The sequence below is a fragment of the Equus przewalskii genome, chromosome 1 (genome assembly GCF_037783145.1).
Source record: "Equus przewalskii isolate Varuska chromosome 1, EquPr2, whole genome shotgun sequence".
NCBI lineage: Eukaryota > Metazoa > Chordata > Mammalia > Perissodactyla > Equidae > Equus > Equus przewalskii.
Window position 1 is genome coordinate 178,207,041 of NC_091831.1, and position 17,887 is coordinate 178,224,927.

Genomic DNA, 17,887 nt, shown 5'->3' on the forward strand with positions numbered 1-17,887 from the left:
ATGGTTCAATTGTTTTCTTTCCTTATCTTTGGTCATAATTCATCTTATTTTCTTGTGTTGGAGGCGATAGTGGCAAGTGACTAAAGAGCATGCATTTGGGAGCCATACATCTTAGGATCTAATCCTGTCTCTGCTATGTAAACTTGATCAAGTTACTTCATTTCTCTTTAACTCAGTTTTCTTATCTGAGGAATGAGAATAATAATAATAATGCTATCACCTTATTAATTAAGGTATTGCTGTGAGGATTAAATGAGCACTTAGTAGAGTAGCTGACGGGAGAGGACTGCAGCACTTAGTAACTGAGTACATGGTAAGCACCATATAACTGTTACCTGTTTTCTCCTTTGAATATTCTCCTTTCTTTTTTGATTGTTATGTAAGAGGTTTCCTTTTTTGCTTATTTATTTAGAAGAAGAGAGTTTTAAAGAGGCCTACACTCTTCCTAAGAAAATCATGGTTAAGTGTGAGCCAAGGGATCAGCAAACAAATTATCCTATACACTAGAAAGCTACACTAAAGTCAGGAGCATGCTATCCCATTTCTAGTGAACAAATCAATGAAAATGTTTAGGAAGAGTTGCTCAAAGATCTTTGATGGCATATATATTTCTGAAATGTAGCGGATAACTCTAATCTTTGTGTCTCCTTTGTTTTTCTTCTTGCATCATTTGCAGCCATTTTTTGCAGGTTGGGAAACAGACGGGAGTGGGGGATAAGGATTTTTTTTTGTCCACAAAATCTTAGAAGCTCCTTCTGCCCCTCTCTGGCTTTGAATGTGGATCCCATGGAAAGAGCTCTTGCTTTTCCCAGGGATAATTGAAAATGTCAAACTTCATTGATCACTCCTTCAGTATCCATTCAACAAATATTTATTGAATGCCTACCAAGTACCATACTTTGTGGCAGGTGCTACAATGAACAAGAAATGAGTGGGTCATATTTTCAAAGTACTGAAGGAAAACAATCACCAACCAACAATACTACACCCAGCCAAACTGTCTTTCAGAAATGAGGGAGAGAAAAAGACCTTCCCAGACAAACAAAAGCTAAGGGAGTTTGTCACCACTAGACCTGCTTTACAAGAAACGTGGAAGATAGTTCTTCTAGTTGACATAAGAGAACACTAAGTAACAACGTGAAAACATGTAAAAGTATAAAACTCACTGGTAAAGGTAAATATATAGTCAAATTCAGAACACCCTAAGACTGTAATGGTAATGTGTAAATCACTTTTATCTCTAGTATAAAAATTAAAAATCAATAATAGTAGAAATAAATATAGCGACACTAATTTGTTAATGGACACAATATAAAAAGATGTAAAGAGTGATATAAATAGCATAAAATGTTGGGGGAGGAGAAGTAAAAGTGTAGAGTTTTGTATTCAATTGCAGGTAAGCTGTTATCATGTTAAAATAGACTGTCATATATATAAAATGTTTTGTGTAAGCCTTATGGTAACTGCAAAGAAAAAATCTGTAATAGTTAAACAAAAGATAAACAGAGAGGAGCTAAAGCATACCAGACAAAAAATAAATTACAAGGGAAGACAGTAAGAGAGAAAAGAATAAACAAAGGAAAATTTTTTTAAAGGCAGAAAACAATTAAAATGGCAATAGTAAGTCCTTCCCTATCAATAATTACTTTAAACATAAATAGACTAAATTATCCAATCAAAAGACACAAAGTGGTTGAATGGATAAAAAAACAAGATCCAACAATATGCTGCTTACAAGAGGCTCACTTTATCTTTAAGGACACACACAGGTTGAAAGTGAAGGGGTGGAAAAAGAAATTCCAAGCAAACGGTGATGAAAAGAGAGCAGGAAGGGGTATACTTACATTAGATAAAATAGACATTCAGTAAAATTGGTCATAAGAGACAAAGAAGGTCATCACATAGTGATAAAGGGGTCAATTTATCAAGAGGATGTAACAACTGTAAATATATACACACCTAACATCAAAACACTTAAATATTTAAAGTAAATATTTACAGACCTAGAAATAGACAGCAATGCAAGAATAGGAGAGGACTTCAGTACCCACTCTCTCACTGGGTGGATCATCCAGAGAGAATATTAATAAGGAAACAAATGACACTATAGGCTGAATGGACCCAAGAAACATATAAAGAATATTTCATTCAATAGCGCCAGAATACACATTCTTTTCAAGTGCACATGGAACATTCTCCCAGGTAGATCATATGTTAGGTCACAAAACAAGTCTTAAATTTAAGAAGATTGAAAGCATATCAAATATCTTTTCTGAATACAACGATATAAAACCAGATATTAATAACAGGAGGAAAACTGAAAAATGCAAAAATAAACAAGTGGGACTACATTTAATTAAAAATGTTTCTGCATAGCAAAGGAAACAATCAACAAAATGAAAAGACAACCAATAAAATGGGAGACAGTATTTGCAAACCATATATCTGATAAAAAGTTAATATCTAAAACATATAAGGAACTCAAACAATTCAATAGGAAAATAAAAACAAAAACACAAATAATCCAGTTGAAAAATAGGCAAAGGACCTGAATAGAGACATACAAATGGCTATCAGACACATTAAAAGGTGCTTGACATCACTAATTATCAGAGAAATGCAAATCAAAGCCAGGATGAGATATCATCATTCCTGTTAGAATGGTGATTATCAAAAAAATGAGAGAGAACAAGTGTTGACAAGAGTGTTGAGAAAAGGGAACATTTGTACACTGTTATTGGACTATAAATTGAATAGATAAAGAAAATGTGGTAAAAATATATACAATGAAGTGTTATTCAGTCTTAAGGAAAAAGGAAATCCTGCCATTTGGTGCAGCATGGACGAACCTGTAGGGAATTATGCTAAGTGAAATGAGCCAGAAGGAGAAAGATAAATACATATGGTTTCACTTACATGTGGAATCTAAAAAAAATTAAAACAAACTCACGAAAGCAGAGAGGAGAATGGTGGTTGCCAGGTGTTGGAGGCTGGGGGAATGGAAGATGATCACAGGGTACACATTTTCAGTTATGAGACACAGAAGTTCTGAGGATCTAATATATAGCATAGTGACTACAGTTAATACTATCATATTGTATACTTGACGTGCTAAGAGAGTAAATCTTAAGCATTCTCATCACACATGCGAAAATGTATGCTATGTCTGTTCAGACTGTGTTTCTCCTTTAGCAAATCTTCTAATTTTTTTCTTGCGAGCTGAACATGACGTACTGGGTAAAATGAGCTGCTGTAAACAAGCCTTTAGTGTTGCAGGGGTAAGGTGTGAGGGGAGGGGAAGCATTCTGTCCATGTCTTATTTTCTCTCAGTCTTCAGTGAACTCGTGCCTCTGGACTATGAACTTAACTGTGCCTCTGAGTGCACCCTCCCCCGAGGGAGACAGGGTGTCCAGGGTGGGCTGGATTTGCGCATGTCCCTTCCTCCATGTGGAAGGCTAGAGCCTCTGGAATTGGTTATTTCTCTTTCCTCAAGTCAGTTAGGTTCTGATAAAATCCACAGTAGTCAGGATGTAGTTAAACGCTTTCTCCTGAGGACATGCCTTGTTAAGGAGAACAGCTTGCTCTAGCAAACTTCAAAATGGTTCGTTTTCCCCTCTTCCTGGTGGCAGCAGGAAGGAATTTTTCTCCACTGTTCACTGTGAGAACCTGAGAAAACTGCAGGAGGTGAAACTCAAAAATGTGTGAGCCCCCCCCCATGGCTTGACCCCCCTGGAATTTTTAATTCTCCGAGCTGTCCCCACTGAGCCTCCAGAAATTCGTGATTGCAGTTCAGGCTTCTCTCTCCTGACGCTGGGTCCCATGGGGGCTTCGGCCTGTGGGCGTCTGCTCAGGTGAGCTGTGAGCCTCTGTACCCGCTTGTCAGTCACTCCACTTTGGGGGGCAGCGTTTGCCTGTAACCTTACTTCTCTCTTGGCTCTAAGAAGAGTCGTTGATTTTTCAGTTTGTTTAGCTTTTTACTTGTTAGGACAGAGAGGTGATTTCCAGGCTTCTTCTATGCCTGACTGGAAACCAGTAGTCCCTGCTGTCAGCTTTTGAGGTGATTCTATGATGTTACTTTACTTTTAATAATAAGTTAAAGTAACTAAGGGGATCTCACTTAAAAAAAATAAAAACAAAAAGCTAGGCCATTCAAAGAATGTTTTTTCTTTTAATTTTCTAGTATTAAAAGATCACATTTTATGTAAAAATCTCTTTTCACTTCTCTTCCTGTCCCCAGAAATGAAGGCAAGCCTTTGGCCATGCTAATCTTCATATTATTTTTCATTTTTTTTGGATTTTTTTGAGGAAGATTGGCCCTGAGCTAACATCTGTGCCCATCTTCCTCTATTTTGTACGTAGGATGCCACCGCAGCGTGGCTTAATGAGTGGTGTGTAGATCTGCGCCTGGGATCCGAACCCACAACCCCTGGACTGCTGAAGTGGAGCGTGTGAAGTGGAGTGTGTGAACGTAACCACTGTGCCACCGGGCCAGCCCCTTCAAGCCATTTTTGATCAACCCTCCAGACTGTCATGACTGTTTCTGATCCCTCCACAACCGCAAAGCATATCCGCCAATCCCTTATTACCAGCTGATAACTATTCTGCGTCCTCTTTAGCATTTCCTTGAAGGTGTTCCAAACTATTGTAAACCTTACACTGCAATATCCAGCAGGACACCCCTTATTTCTCTAAAACAAGTCCAGCACGATCACGTGCAAGTCTTTTATAGTTATTATGGGTCAAAACTGTTAGCCCAAAGGCACAGTTTATGGAAAGAGTGAAAGTCGGTGACGTAAGGAACACAGGTTTTAGAACACATTGCAGTCAGACTAGTGTAGAAGAGTGCGGAGATCAATTTCACACACGTGCACGAGAAAGATACAATCTAAATGGCAAATGCAAACAAATGATGCATTGGGTAGTGTTAAATTTTATAAGTGTGGAGTGTTTTCTTATTACACTTATTTAGCTGAGACACCGCCTCTGAAAATTTCCTGGAAACCTCCTTTCACAGTCCTGGTGTGGGCTCTGAAGCCGAATTCCTCAGTCTCAGGTCCTGATCCTCACTTGCTTTTGTGATTTTGGTAAGTTATTAATTTCTTTCTTCCTCAGTCTCCTCATCTATGTAATGAGGGTCAGACATTTTTATGGTGATTGAATAAGGCAAAGTAAAGAGAGTGTGATCTCTTCCAGGCAGAGGAAAGAACAATGAGGAAAATGAAGACAGTGAGTTAAAAGTACTGAGAAACGATCAGCAGAGTCAGAGCTTAGATGCTGAGGGCAGGGCTGTGGAAGGAGGTGGCGGAGGGAGCTGACGTTTGAGATTATAATGAGCCCGGTAACCTACCATTTAAAAGTAGTACTTCTTTGTGGGAGCAAAGGAAGGCCACTGAAGTTTTTGAAAGATCAGATCAAATATTTTAGTTTAGAGAGATTTTTATAACTGAATTCTGGAGGGTGAATGTGACAGGATCAAGACTGGAGGCAGAGAAACCAGGTGAGAGAGCAGAGATGCTGGTGGGTATATACGGAAAGCGAGACGGGAGGTATTTGAGTAGAAAATAACAGGGGATGCTTTTTGTTTTATATAAGGTTTCATTAATCATATATTCAATTAAGTAAATTAAGAGAAGTCCAGTAATTTATTAACATATGTTTTGATGTTGAATGTACTGTTAGTTTTCCCTGGGACAAGGTACGTCTATTCCATCCAAAGGTATGTCACCTAATATCTGGAAAGTTTTCCTAAATTTCATTTTTCAATAATTGATATTTTTTTATTTAGCTTTTTTTGGAGAGGCCCATCGTGTTTATACTAAATCTTAATTGATGGCCTCTATAATTATCTCATTAATCATTTTAATGCTTACTTCTCGCCATATCATTTTACTCTACTTTTTCATTTTTGTCCTCTCTAGACTTCATTGCCAGTGATTACAGAGGCGTCACAACCGCTGGGTGCATTTTCTAAAGTTTTCTATGATTTTTTAATGTTTTCTCTCCACTGTTTTATGGCTTGCGAGCACATACATCTCCTTTTGTTACCTCAATATTTCTTCCTTGTCACTTATTTCTACTTTGTATTCTTGTCCCATAGGGGCCACTATGCTATTGCTCTTTGTTTTTCTTTGTTTACACTTCTCTTCTTGGCAATATTTTCCTTCTGTCTTCTTTTCTAGAGAGTACTTTTTCCTTTCCTGCCTACCTGCCTGACCTCCCTCCCTTCCTTCCTTCCTCTTTCTAGTATATTAGTCTAGTACCTATCCTGCCTCCTTGTTGGATTATTTATCTTCTTTGAAATAGATGAGCATTTTCCAGGACTAGCTGTTTGTAGGAAACAAGTGTCTGTGTATGGTTAAGGTGTGTGTGTGAGAGGTGGGAAGAGGCTGGGGGGCTGGTTTCCAAGCTGGAGAACGCGTGTCTTCCCGATGCCGGGGAGTTTCCGTGGAAGCCTGCAGAGTGCGCTTAGCCCTCACTGCCCACCCTCCGCAGTAACCTGAGTTATGTAGCTGTGGGCTGTTCAAAATTTAGTTTCTCTTTTTCTCCCAACTGCAGGCACAAATTTGTCCTATAAACCAAATAGAGCCTGCCTATGCTATTTTTCCTTTAGGTCCATTTCTGCTCCATCTTAGGCCAAAATAGCGTTCAGAAAATCTCTTACATGGGCCAGCCTGGTGGTGTAGCAATTAAATTTGCACTGTTCTGCTGTGGCGGCCTGAGGTTTGTTGATTTGGATTCCAGGTGTGGACCTACGCACTGCATGTCAATCCATGCTGTGGCAGGCATCCTACATAAAATAGAGGAAAGTGAGCACAGATTTTAGCTTAGGGCCAGTTTTCCTCGGCAAAAAGAGGAGGATTGGTGACAGATGTTAGTTCAGGACTAATCTTCTTCTTCAAAAAAGAAAATCTCTTAAAATGCCCACATCTGCTGTGAACATAGGCTATTCCCTTGCTTTTGAGAATGGTAGCATTCCAGCTCTTTTTGAGAACCTTGTCCAGAAATCCTCTCTGTGCTTCCCCCGCCGTTTGTCTTGCTTTATCTCCTCTGTTTTGGCAGCTCCGCCACCTAATTGTGTTTTGTGGTTTTTAGTTCTCTTCATTTTCATTGAAGATGATGCTTGCAGTTTTTATTTCCCTCCTGTATAAAATAACATTTCTCTCTGTTTATAATACTTGGAATATGTAACAAAAAGTGCTATCAAATCATGATGCAAAAACAGTGGTTTCAGAACACATTCATGTTTTATCCTGTGTGAATTTTTTAGCTCACCAGGCAAGAAACCATTTCTTAAAATTCTCTTCCTTGAAATGATACTACTATTAACATTCTTCATAAGTACAGTAACCAGGGCTCCCTGTCTTATCTTTCACAATCTCTAAGTAACACGATGCAAATTTTTTGCATGCTTTATCAAGAATAATGACTTCATAATGCTTTTTTGTATTAGCATGTCTCATTCTCTTCTAGGCTATGAAACTCTTTTGTTAAAAACAACAGTTTACACATTTATATGTCTTAGCAGAGAGCCAGGCACATATTTGGCATGTAAAACATAGCCATAAATTAAAGCTACATAGATGAATGTTAAAAAGCTAAAAACTACTTTAACGAAATATTTGAGATGGAGGACATTCATATATTCAGAGCCACTATTCTACGAAATTAACAGGAATAGATACATAGTGTATGATATTTATCACAGAAAGTGTCTCAACCCGATCGTTACTCTCAGGGATGTTTAAGGTTCAGCACTATATTTTTATAGTGTTTAATCTAATGTCATGTGTCTAAAAATTATTTTCCAAATTGCCTTCCAGGTGTCATTTCTCGTCTCTCTTCATCACAGTCCTTGTGACTCAATGACACAGTGGATATTAGGGCTTGGATAGTACTTTTACAACAAAAGATAAAACAAAGCAAAATGAATAAATAAGCATATATATATATATATATATATATATATATATATATATATATATATATATGATTAAACTTTGTTGGCTTTCCAAAATAGCTACATTTGGGTTTCAGTAAATATCTTGGAAATCATAGCAGATACTGATTGAATCACTTACACAATCTTTATTTTCGTTATATTTTGGTTGAGTAAATCTAATTTTGCCTATATTTCAATACATGATTTTTTCAAAAAATATTTTAATATTTTTCTGTTCATCTGATGTATCTTTCCTCCCCTCCCAAAAACTTCCCTATATATTTCCTTACTTGCTAGTTGTTTCTGACATGATATAGGCATAAGTGTGAACCGTCCAATAAAAATACCATAGCTCATAAAATATATGTAATGCATCAGTCAGCCATTGCTAAACTAACAGCTCTGCCCTGATTACTTGCCTGATGCTGAAGCTTGTTCCACTTGGGAGATAGGCTCCAATGTCCCAGATTCATAGACAATTACAGTCTGGGGGTTTAGTACGCAACTGGACACCCAGACCCCCACTCGACCTCCCCAAAACCCCATCTGAACTGGTGATGCCTTCCACCCCATCAGGAGACCTATTGTAGCAGCGCTTATTCCTTCCCAATTTCTTTTATTTGTCCCAGACCAAAAGAGATCACAATTTTGGACCGGCCCAGTGGTGTAGTGGTTGGGTTCATGTGCTCCACTTCAGCGGCCTAGGATTTGCAGGTTTGGATCCCAGACACTGCTCATCAAGCCATGCTGTGGCAGTGTCCCACAGACAAAATAGAGGAAGTTGGCACAGATGTTAGCTCAATGTCAATCAACCATGGGGAGAGGAGCCTTCCTGGGGAGGCAACTCCAGTTAGTTAAGTCCAGCTAGCAGTCCATCATGGAAGAAGGGCAACCATTAGCTGTGACCACACTCATGGCAACTGGCGGATGGGTGCACTGACCCACTAACAGAGAACTGAGTGGAGCATTTTTGTTAAACATGTTTTACTTTAATATTTTATTTGATAATTTTGCTCAATGCTTGCTTTCATTCATAAGTCCTCAAGGGGTAATCCAACCACACATCACAGTGATGGAAATCCATAAAATAGGCATTAATTCAGGAAGAGGTTACAAGAGGATCGTTAATGAGGCGCTCAGCAAAACTAAGATAATACACCAAGATCTCATGCATGTTGTACAAAAACCGTAAACTTCAAACCTAGCACCCAATGCCACCATGCCCTCACAGCACACATGATTCTGCATGGCAGAGGGCAGGGGACAGGTCCTCAATCAATAAAATACGGACAAAAAACAAAAAACAATAAAACCTAAGACCAGTGAGGACAAACAAAAAGGACCTGGGCTATGTGAACCCAGAAGGGAGTCCACAGTGTTGACAATGAAAAGACTTGACACAGGAACAGGAGTCTGAGTCAGATCAGTAATTGTGTGTTCTAGAATTTTTTGAGGAAATTGATGCTTGTTTTTTAAAGCTAGCCATGTTACAAAAGCAATGTTTTTAATGGACTTATGAAAGGGTTTATACTCAGAAGACAGAGAATAAGTTTAATGTAAAATGTAGAGGGACCAGGCAAAGAGACACAGGGAGCTGTACTTGGAGATGTGTCCAGTCAGATTGCAAGGTAACCATAAAATGGCTGCAGTCTTTTCATAATCAGAACGATGAGAAAACTTGTTTCAAATTGGAAACTTAAACTGATTAAACATGGTGATCTCTTAGAATATGAGTTTTGTTTTACTAGACTGGGAATTTCATTCATGTGTTAATATTTGGGTTAATTCAAATTCTGTAGTTCACAGAATGAATCCCAGCAAATAATTTGTACGTGCACATAATGCAATTGTACTCATATCTTGTTTTAAAACGATTGTGTTAACATTTGTTATTGAAAGATAATAAGGTTTTATCTTATTGGATGTTATTGCTAAGAACCAAGAGGAAATATGTTTTTATATTTTTATCATAGTGACCAAGATAATGATTTTTTACCTATAATTTAAAAAAATAACCTACATTGTCTTTCTTTTTTATGTGTTAACACATTATTTATAAATTGTAAATCTTTATTTAAGTCTACTCTGGGGCCAACCCTGTGGCATAGTGGTTAAGTTTGGCACACTCTGCTTTTTGTGGCTGGGTTCACAGGTTCAGATCCTGGGTATAGACGTACACCACTCATCAGCCATGCTGCCGCGGCGACCCACATGTAAAATAGAGGAAGAGTGGCAACAGATGTAGCTCAGGGCTAATCTTCCTCAGGGAAAAAAAAAAAATTCTACTCTGGAAAATTTATTCTTCCTTTAGGCATAACTTTGTGAATACTTGATGGAAAATTTAGCCAAATGATTGTTGAATCATTTGCATCCAAGTATATTGCAAATCTCTTCTTGATCTACGCGTAGAATTTGAAGACTCTGATCACTCTCACCCTGAGGACACTTGGTAAGGCTTTCTAGAATACTACATTTCATTTCCCCAAGTTTCCTTCTGTCCTTGCTGACTCCCTTTATTTAATTATCTTTGCTTATTTCTCCCTATCTTCTCAAAATTTATTGCTGCTATCACCACATTTCCAATCTTGACCCTCTTCACTTGTCTATGTCATTTAATCTCTTGCTTATCTCATCCAGTCTTGTGACATTAGAAATCATTTATCCGCTTGTGAATCCCAAATATTTGTCCCCTCCCTTGATCCTACTCATGAATGTGAGACTCATATTAAGTGACCACTCAATATCTCCCATCCATCTCAAATTCGCCATTTTGAAGACTGAGCTCTAATCTTGGCCCCTGCCTGCATCTTCCAACGTCTCTCCATTAACTCATGATTGCTCCATCTTTCTGGTTGCTCAGTCCTGATTTTGGAGGCATCCAGAACCTTTTTCTTCTCTCCTATCTGACCTCCAGTCATTCAACAATATTTTATTGACTAAACATTTAAAACAGAACTAGACTCTTACCTCTTCTTGTTGTCTCCACTGCCACCATTTCAAATCACAGTCATCTCTCACATGGGATATTGCCAACACCTCTTAAAGACTGGTGTCACTCTTGGTCCTCTTCTGTTGATTTTCAGCTCAGCTGCCAGAGGTATCCTGTTAAAAAGTAAATCAGATTTTACCACTCTGCTCAAAAGCCTCCTGAGTTTCTAGTATCACTCAAAAGAAAATACAAGTTTTAAAAGCTGACAAGGCCCTGCGTGATCTGCAATCCACCTACCTCCCTAAAGTTATCTTCTAACACTCTCCCATCCCTTCCAGTGCCCATCACATTGGCTTCCTTGCTGGGTTTCATTGCTGCTTCAGAGCCTCGGCACATGTTGCTCCCTGTTGCTGAAATTCTCTTTTACTAGTTAACCACGGGGCACATTTTCTTGTATTCCTTCTGCCTCTATTCAAATATTAACTTCTCAGTTGTAAATTGTCCTCCTCCAGTACCACCTATTCTTTTCTGATTTATTTTTCTTCATAGAAAACTGAACATCTAAAGCACCAGGTACTTTTATTGCTTATTTTCTTGTTTATCTCCCTCTCTGGAATATAAGGTCCAAGAAAGCAGGAGAGTGCTTTTCTTTTCTCATTGCTATATCTTTGCTTCTAGACCAATACTTGGAAAATATTGATGCATTTAAAAATGAATAAAATTATTTGTTATAGTGCATTAGTTCTAAAGTGATGAATATTTAAACTGCATTGAATACTGTCAAATGCATCTATAATTGTGTGCCGCGAAATAAACAAAGAGGTACTTGAAGTAGTTAATACAACTACGTTCATCAGGGCATAATTTATAATATTTATTTAAACATTTGAAACAACTTAATTTTTAAGCATTTAAGTGATTGTCCCTGTTTATGATGAAGTACGATAAAAGCATTAACATCATATTACATTTATAAATAGCAAGAGAACATGGAAAGTTCTTCAATTTCTCTCATGTGTGTATGTGTGTGTGTGTGTGTTTAATTCAACTACTTTCCTTATGCTCTCACTATTTGTAAATATGATATGTTAATTCCTTAATTGTACTTCATCATAAACATGAACATACATGTACACACATATATGTTTCTCTTTATTTCAGTATATTTATATATATAAAGAGGGAGGGAGAGAGGGAAAAGTCCCTCAATTATTCATAGCAAGTGTTTAAAAGTAACTATAGATTATATAACTAGATAGATGACTATTGATAACTTCTGGATATCTTACAATTTGTCTTTATGGATTTGCATTGCTCTTTACACACATGCACGCACATATATATACACACACACACTGGAAAATATTATGTGAGTTGTTTCTTCACATGTTTAGCACATAAATAAATTTGGCAGACCCGGCTACACATTGACTTCAAGTGTAAATTATTTCATTTAGCAGTGTTCACCTGGTTGGAATAAACTGTTTGCAGCTAATTTGAATCCGTGTCAGACCTTAGCACCTACCCGAAGCCGTTACAGTCTTTGCTTTACTGCTTGTCAAGTGTGTCACAGAGCTTTTCTTTCTGTTATACAAAGGGAGGTTTTGTGGGAAATATTAAATTTCTCCACTGGCACATTGGGTCACAGACCACGTTAGTTTACTAGCATCACACTAAAAATATCCTCTCAATTTTTTTTTTTTTAAAGATTTTATTTTTTCCTTTTTCTCCCCAAAGCCCCCCGGTACATAGTTGTGTATTCTTCGTTGTGGGTCCTTCTAGTTGTGGCATGTGGGACGCTGCCTCAGCATGGTCTGACGAGCAGTGCTATGTCCGCGCCCAGGATTCGAACCAACGAAACACTGGGCCGCCTGCAGCGGAGCGCGCGAACTTAACCACTCGGCCACGGGGCCAGCCCCTATCCTCTCAATTTTTAATCATATACGTGATGAGGAAAAGTAATTGAGGCCAGTTAGAAACACAATAAAGCTAGTGCAAAAACAAAATCCACAAAGTTGACTTTGAAATATGCAAAAATGCATTTCATTCAAATGTTTTTTAAAAGAGCTCTTAAATATCTGTTTCTGCTAAAATATATTTCATTATTTCACATGCCTGTCTTTGGACAAATACATCATACAGTCTGCGAGTACCGTGTGACCTTTTAGTTTCTCTCATAAGCACTGAGGTTAAAGAATCGTTCCTGCCCTGGGTGATATCAAGATTTTCTGCATTAACATGTCCTTTTGCCCTTTAACAGTGTCACTTAATTTTGCCTTACTAATTCCTTCTCATATATATTTAAAATATTCTATGCTATTTTATTTCTAACTCATTTTCAGATCTTCTCTTATCATTTTTTTATACCTCTGAGGTGTTTTTGTTGACGTGTTTTGCTTTTTACATTTTAACCACAGATAAATGTTTCACCATTGTACAACAATACTTCAAAGACAAATTTTTTTCCACCAGGAATAGCAAAAAGCTTTCGGTGTCTACAAAGGAAGAGGTAAGGTAGAGAAAAAACTTTCTCCAAAGGAGTTCAAGTTAGTTTAGAGACATCCTCCTCCACATTAACTTTCATTACACCCTGGGAGCCTATGATCTCATCTAATTCCCATTAGCCAAGACGATGATCTAAAGGTGACAGGCCAGGAAACCTGCAGGAAGTCATGAAGAATGCGATTGAGTAGTCTCACCTCTGTGTAGTAAATGATAAGGTTAGAGAGGAATTCAAATATGAAGGAAAATGATTTCATTAGCAGTTGAAGAGTGGGTCAACATAAAGGTCTAAAATCCAATTTCTTCTAATTTTATTACACAAACCACTCTAAAATCTCTTTGGAATGTTGAGACTGAAAAATGTGATCAACCACAATCAAGTCTGCGTCTCCATAAACAAAGTTGGAGGAAGAGGTGAACACTCTGTAATGTCTTGTTTTATGATCTGGAGAATTTTATTTTCCTTCAGTTTTTTTAATAAACTTGGCCTATTTAAACTCAGCTATTGCGTCCTTTCACATAAACTAAACCATGAAAATTATAATTGTAAATGCTATACATAAACAGGTATGAAAGAGGTAAACCTTGAAGCATAAGACCATATAGGAGTTACACGACATGTTCTCTCTTCCTTAAAGTAGTCCTCCTGTGTAAGACAGTTCAGAAATATATGCACATCTAAAACAATTCTGCTTATCACATCTAACAAATAAATATTGATTACAGGTACGACACCAAAAAAGAGACACCAGAAAAGATATCATTGGAGGAAAAAAAGAGAGAAACTAATTAACAATCCAAATCAATTCAACCAGGACATTTTTTAAATAAATTTATGAAATTCAATGATATCACTATCATTGAAGAATAATAGCCTAAATGATGGCTCCTGTTTCCAAATCTACTAGTTTAGATGTCTGTCCTATTGTATACATATCAAATAGTATTAATTACCTTGAAATAATGATTATTAACGTTTTGTTGGTTGTGACTCCATTTTATAGCCTCATCTTTTAATAATTGTTTTACCAATACCAAGCACATCTCCTGCCCTCTGGTAGGAACTGAGAGAAGGAACTAATGGATAAGACAAGGAACCTGCCTGCTATCAAGAAATTTACCATCTTTTGGGGAAGATAATAACACGATGTAAATTAGAATGCAAGGAAGAAAGAGCCAATCAGGAGTCCGAGACAAAGGCTTTTGGACTTTAGTGAAGGAAATAATTATTTCCTCTTAAAACTATGAGTTATGGCATTGTTTTTGCAGGACCAAGAATCATATAGAAAATCTAAAACACCATCATAATCAAAACTTGTGTTTCATAAATCTTGGTGGTGTAGTGTGCTTCATGCATTTATTCTGTGTTGTAGTCCTAAAAGATTCAATAAACATTTGTTCAAGTTGAATGGCTAACTTAAAAGTAACGATAATAATAAAGTTACTAGTAGGTGATAACTATTTCAATATGAGATAATCTGGTAGATATAGTTTACATAATTCACTATTTAGAGGCTGGTTTCTCAAGGTAGTTTCTTTGAATAAAGACCATGATATGTCTTAGGGCAATTCTGCCTGTTGTATAGGAAAATATGGAATCAAATACTTTGGTCATGTTTTTATTTTTTAATGTTAATTTAATATCAAATTTTATAGTATTATGTAATTTACTTTGTAACTTTTTTACCCATTAATCTTTTTAAAATTGAGATATGATTGACATAGAAAATTATATTACTTTCAACTGTACAACATAATGATTTGATATTTTTACATATTGTGAAATGATCACCACAATAAGCCTAGTTAACATCCATTATCATACATAGTTACAAATTTTGTTTTCTTGTGATGAGAACTTTAAGATGTACTCTCTTGGCGACTTTCAAATACACAATACGGTATTATTAGCTATATGTATCATGCTGTATGTTGCATTCCCAGGACTTTATTTAATAACTGGAAATTTGTACCTTTTGACCTCCTTCACCCATTTTACCAACCTCCTGCCCCCCTACCTCTGGCATCAACCAATCTGTTCTCTGTATCTATGAATTAGGTTTTGTTTTGTTATTCTATTTATTCATGTATAAGTGAGAGCATATGGTATTTGTCTTTCTCTGTCTGACTTATTTCACTTAGCATAGTGCCCTCAAGGTCCATCCATGTTCTTGCAAATGGCAAGATTTCATTTTTTATGGGTGAGTTATATTCCATTTTACTTATACATCATGTTTTCTTCATCCATTCATCCATTAATGGACATTTAGGTTGCTTTCATGTCTTGGCTCTTATAAACAATACTACAATAAACATAGAGATGCATATATTTTTTCAAGTTAGTGTTTTCATTTCCTTTGGATAAATGCACAGAAATGGAATTGCTGGACCATGTGGTAGTCCTATTTATAACTTTTTGAAGAATCTCCATGCTGTTTCTCATACCATACCAAATATATTAACTTACATTCCCACCAATAGTGTGCAAGGGTCCCCTTTTCTCCTCTCCTCACCAACACTTCTTATTTCTTGTCTTTTTGATAATAGCCATTCTGACAGGTGTGAGGTGATAGCTTATTGTGGTTTTGATTTGAATTTCCCTGGTTAGTGATATTGAGCACCTTTTCAGGTACCTGTTCACCATCTATTTGTCTTCTTTGGAAAAATGCTTATTCAGATACTCCACCCATTTTTCAATTGATTGATCTTTCTTTCTTTCTTTCTTTCGTTCGTTCTTTTTTATTTCTTGCTATTGAGTTGTATAAGTCCTCTATATTCTTTGGATGTTAACCCAATGTATATGATTTGCAAATATTTTCTCCCATTTGGTAGGATACCTTTTCATTTTGTTAATGGTTTCCTTTGCTGTGCAGAAGTTTTTTAGTTTCGTATAGTCCCACTTGTTTATTTTTACTTTTGTTTCCTTTGCTTTTGGTGTCAAATCCAAAAAATCATTCCCAAGACCTATGTCAAGGAGCTTATTGCCTATGTTCTCTTCTAGGAGTTTTGAGGTTTCAGGACTTATGTTCAAGTCTTAAATCCATTTTGAGTTAGTTTTTGAGTATGGTGTAAGATAGGGGGCCAGTTTCACTCTTTTGCATGTGGCTGTCCAGTTGTCCCAACATCATTTAGTAAGGAGACTGTTCTTTCCCCATTGTATATTCTTGGCTCTTTTGTCATAAATTAATTGACCATATAAGCATGGGTGTATTTCTGGGATATATATTCTGCTCCATTGATCTATGTGTCTATTTTTATGCCAATATCATACTATTTTGCTTACTATAGCTTTGCAATACAGTTTTAATTCAGTGAGCCTGATGCCTCCAGCTTTGTTGTTCTTCATCAAGATTGCTTTGGTTTATTAGGGCTTTTGTGGTTCTACGCAAATTTTCAGATTGTTTGTTGTGCTTGTGTGAAAAATGCCATTGGAATTTTGATAGAGATTGCACTGAATCTGTGGATGGCTTTGGGTAGTGTGGACATTTTAACAACATTAATTCTTCAATTTCTTTCATCAGTGTCTTATAGTTTTCAGTGTACAGGTCTTTCACCTCCTTGATTAAATTTATTCCTAGATATTTTATTCTTTTTAACGCAGTTGTAAATGGGATTGTTTTCTTAATTTCTCTGATACTTCATTATTAGTGTATAGAAATTCAACAGATTTTTGTGTATCAATTTTGTATCCTGCAACTTTTCTGAATTCTTTTAATTCTTAACAGTTATTTTTGGTTGAGTCTTTAGGGGTTTCTATATATAATATCATATCATCGGCAAATAGAGACAGTTTTGCTTTCTTCCTTTCCAATTTAGATGACTATTAATTCTTTTTCCTGCCTAATTGCTCTGGCTAGAACTTCCAATACTATGTTGAATAAAAGTGGCAAGAGTGGGGAGTCTTGTCTTGTTACTGATGTTAGAGAAAAAGTTTTCAGCTTTTCACTGTTGAGTATGATGTTAGCTGTGGCCTTGTCATATGTGGACTTTATTATGTTGAGGTGCATTCCCTCCATACCGACTTTGTTGAGAGTTTTTATCATAAATGGATGTTGAATTTTGTCAAATGCTTTTTCTACATCCATTGAGATGATCATATGATTTTTCTCCTTCACTTTGTTAATGTGGCATATCACATGGATTGATTTGTGGATGTTGAACCATCCTTGCATTCCTGGAATAAATCTGATTTGATCATTATGTATGATCATTTTGATGTATTGTTGAATTTGGTTTCCTAATATTTGCCGAGGATTTTTGCATCTATGTTCAACAGGGATATTGGTCTGTAATTTTCTTTTCTTGTAGTATCCCTGTCTGGTTTTGGTATCTAGGTACTTCTGACCTTATAACATGCGTTTGGAAATTTCCCCTCCTCTTCTATTTGTTGGAAGAATTAGAGAAGGATTGATATTAAGTCTTTAAACATTTGGTAGAATTCACCAGTGAAGCCATCAGGCCCTGGATTTTCATTCATTGGGAAGTTTTTGATTACTAATTCCATCTCTTTGCTACTG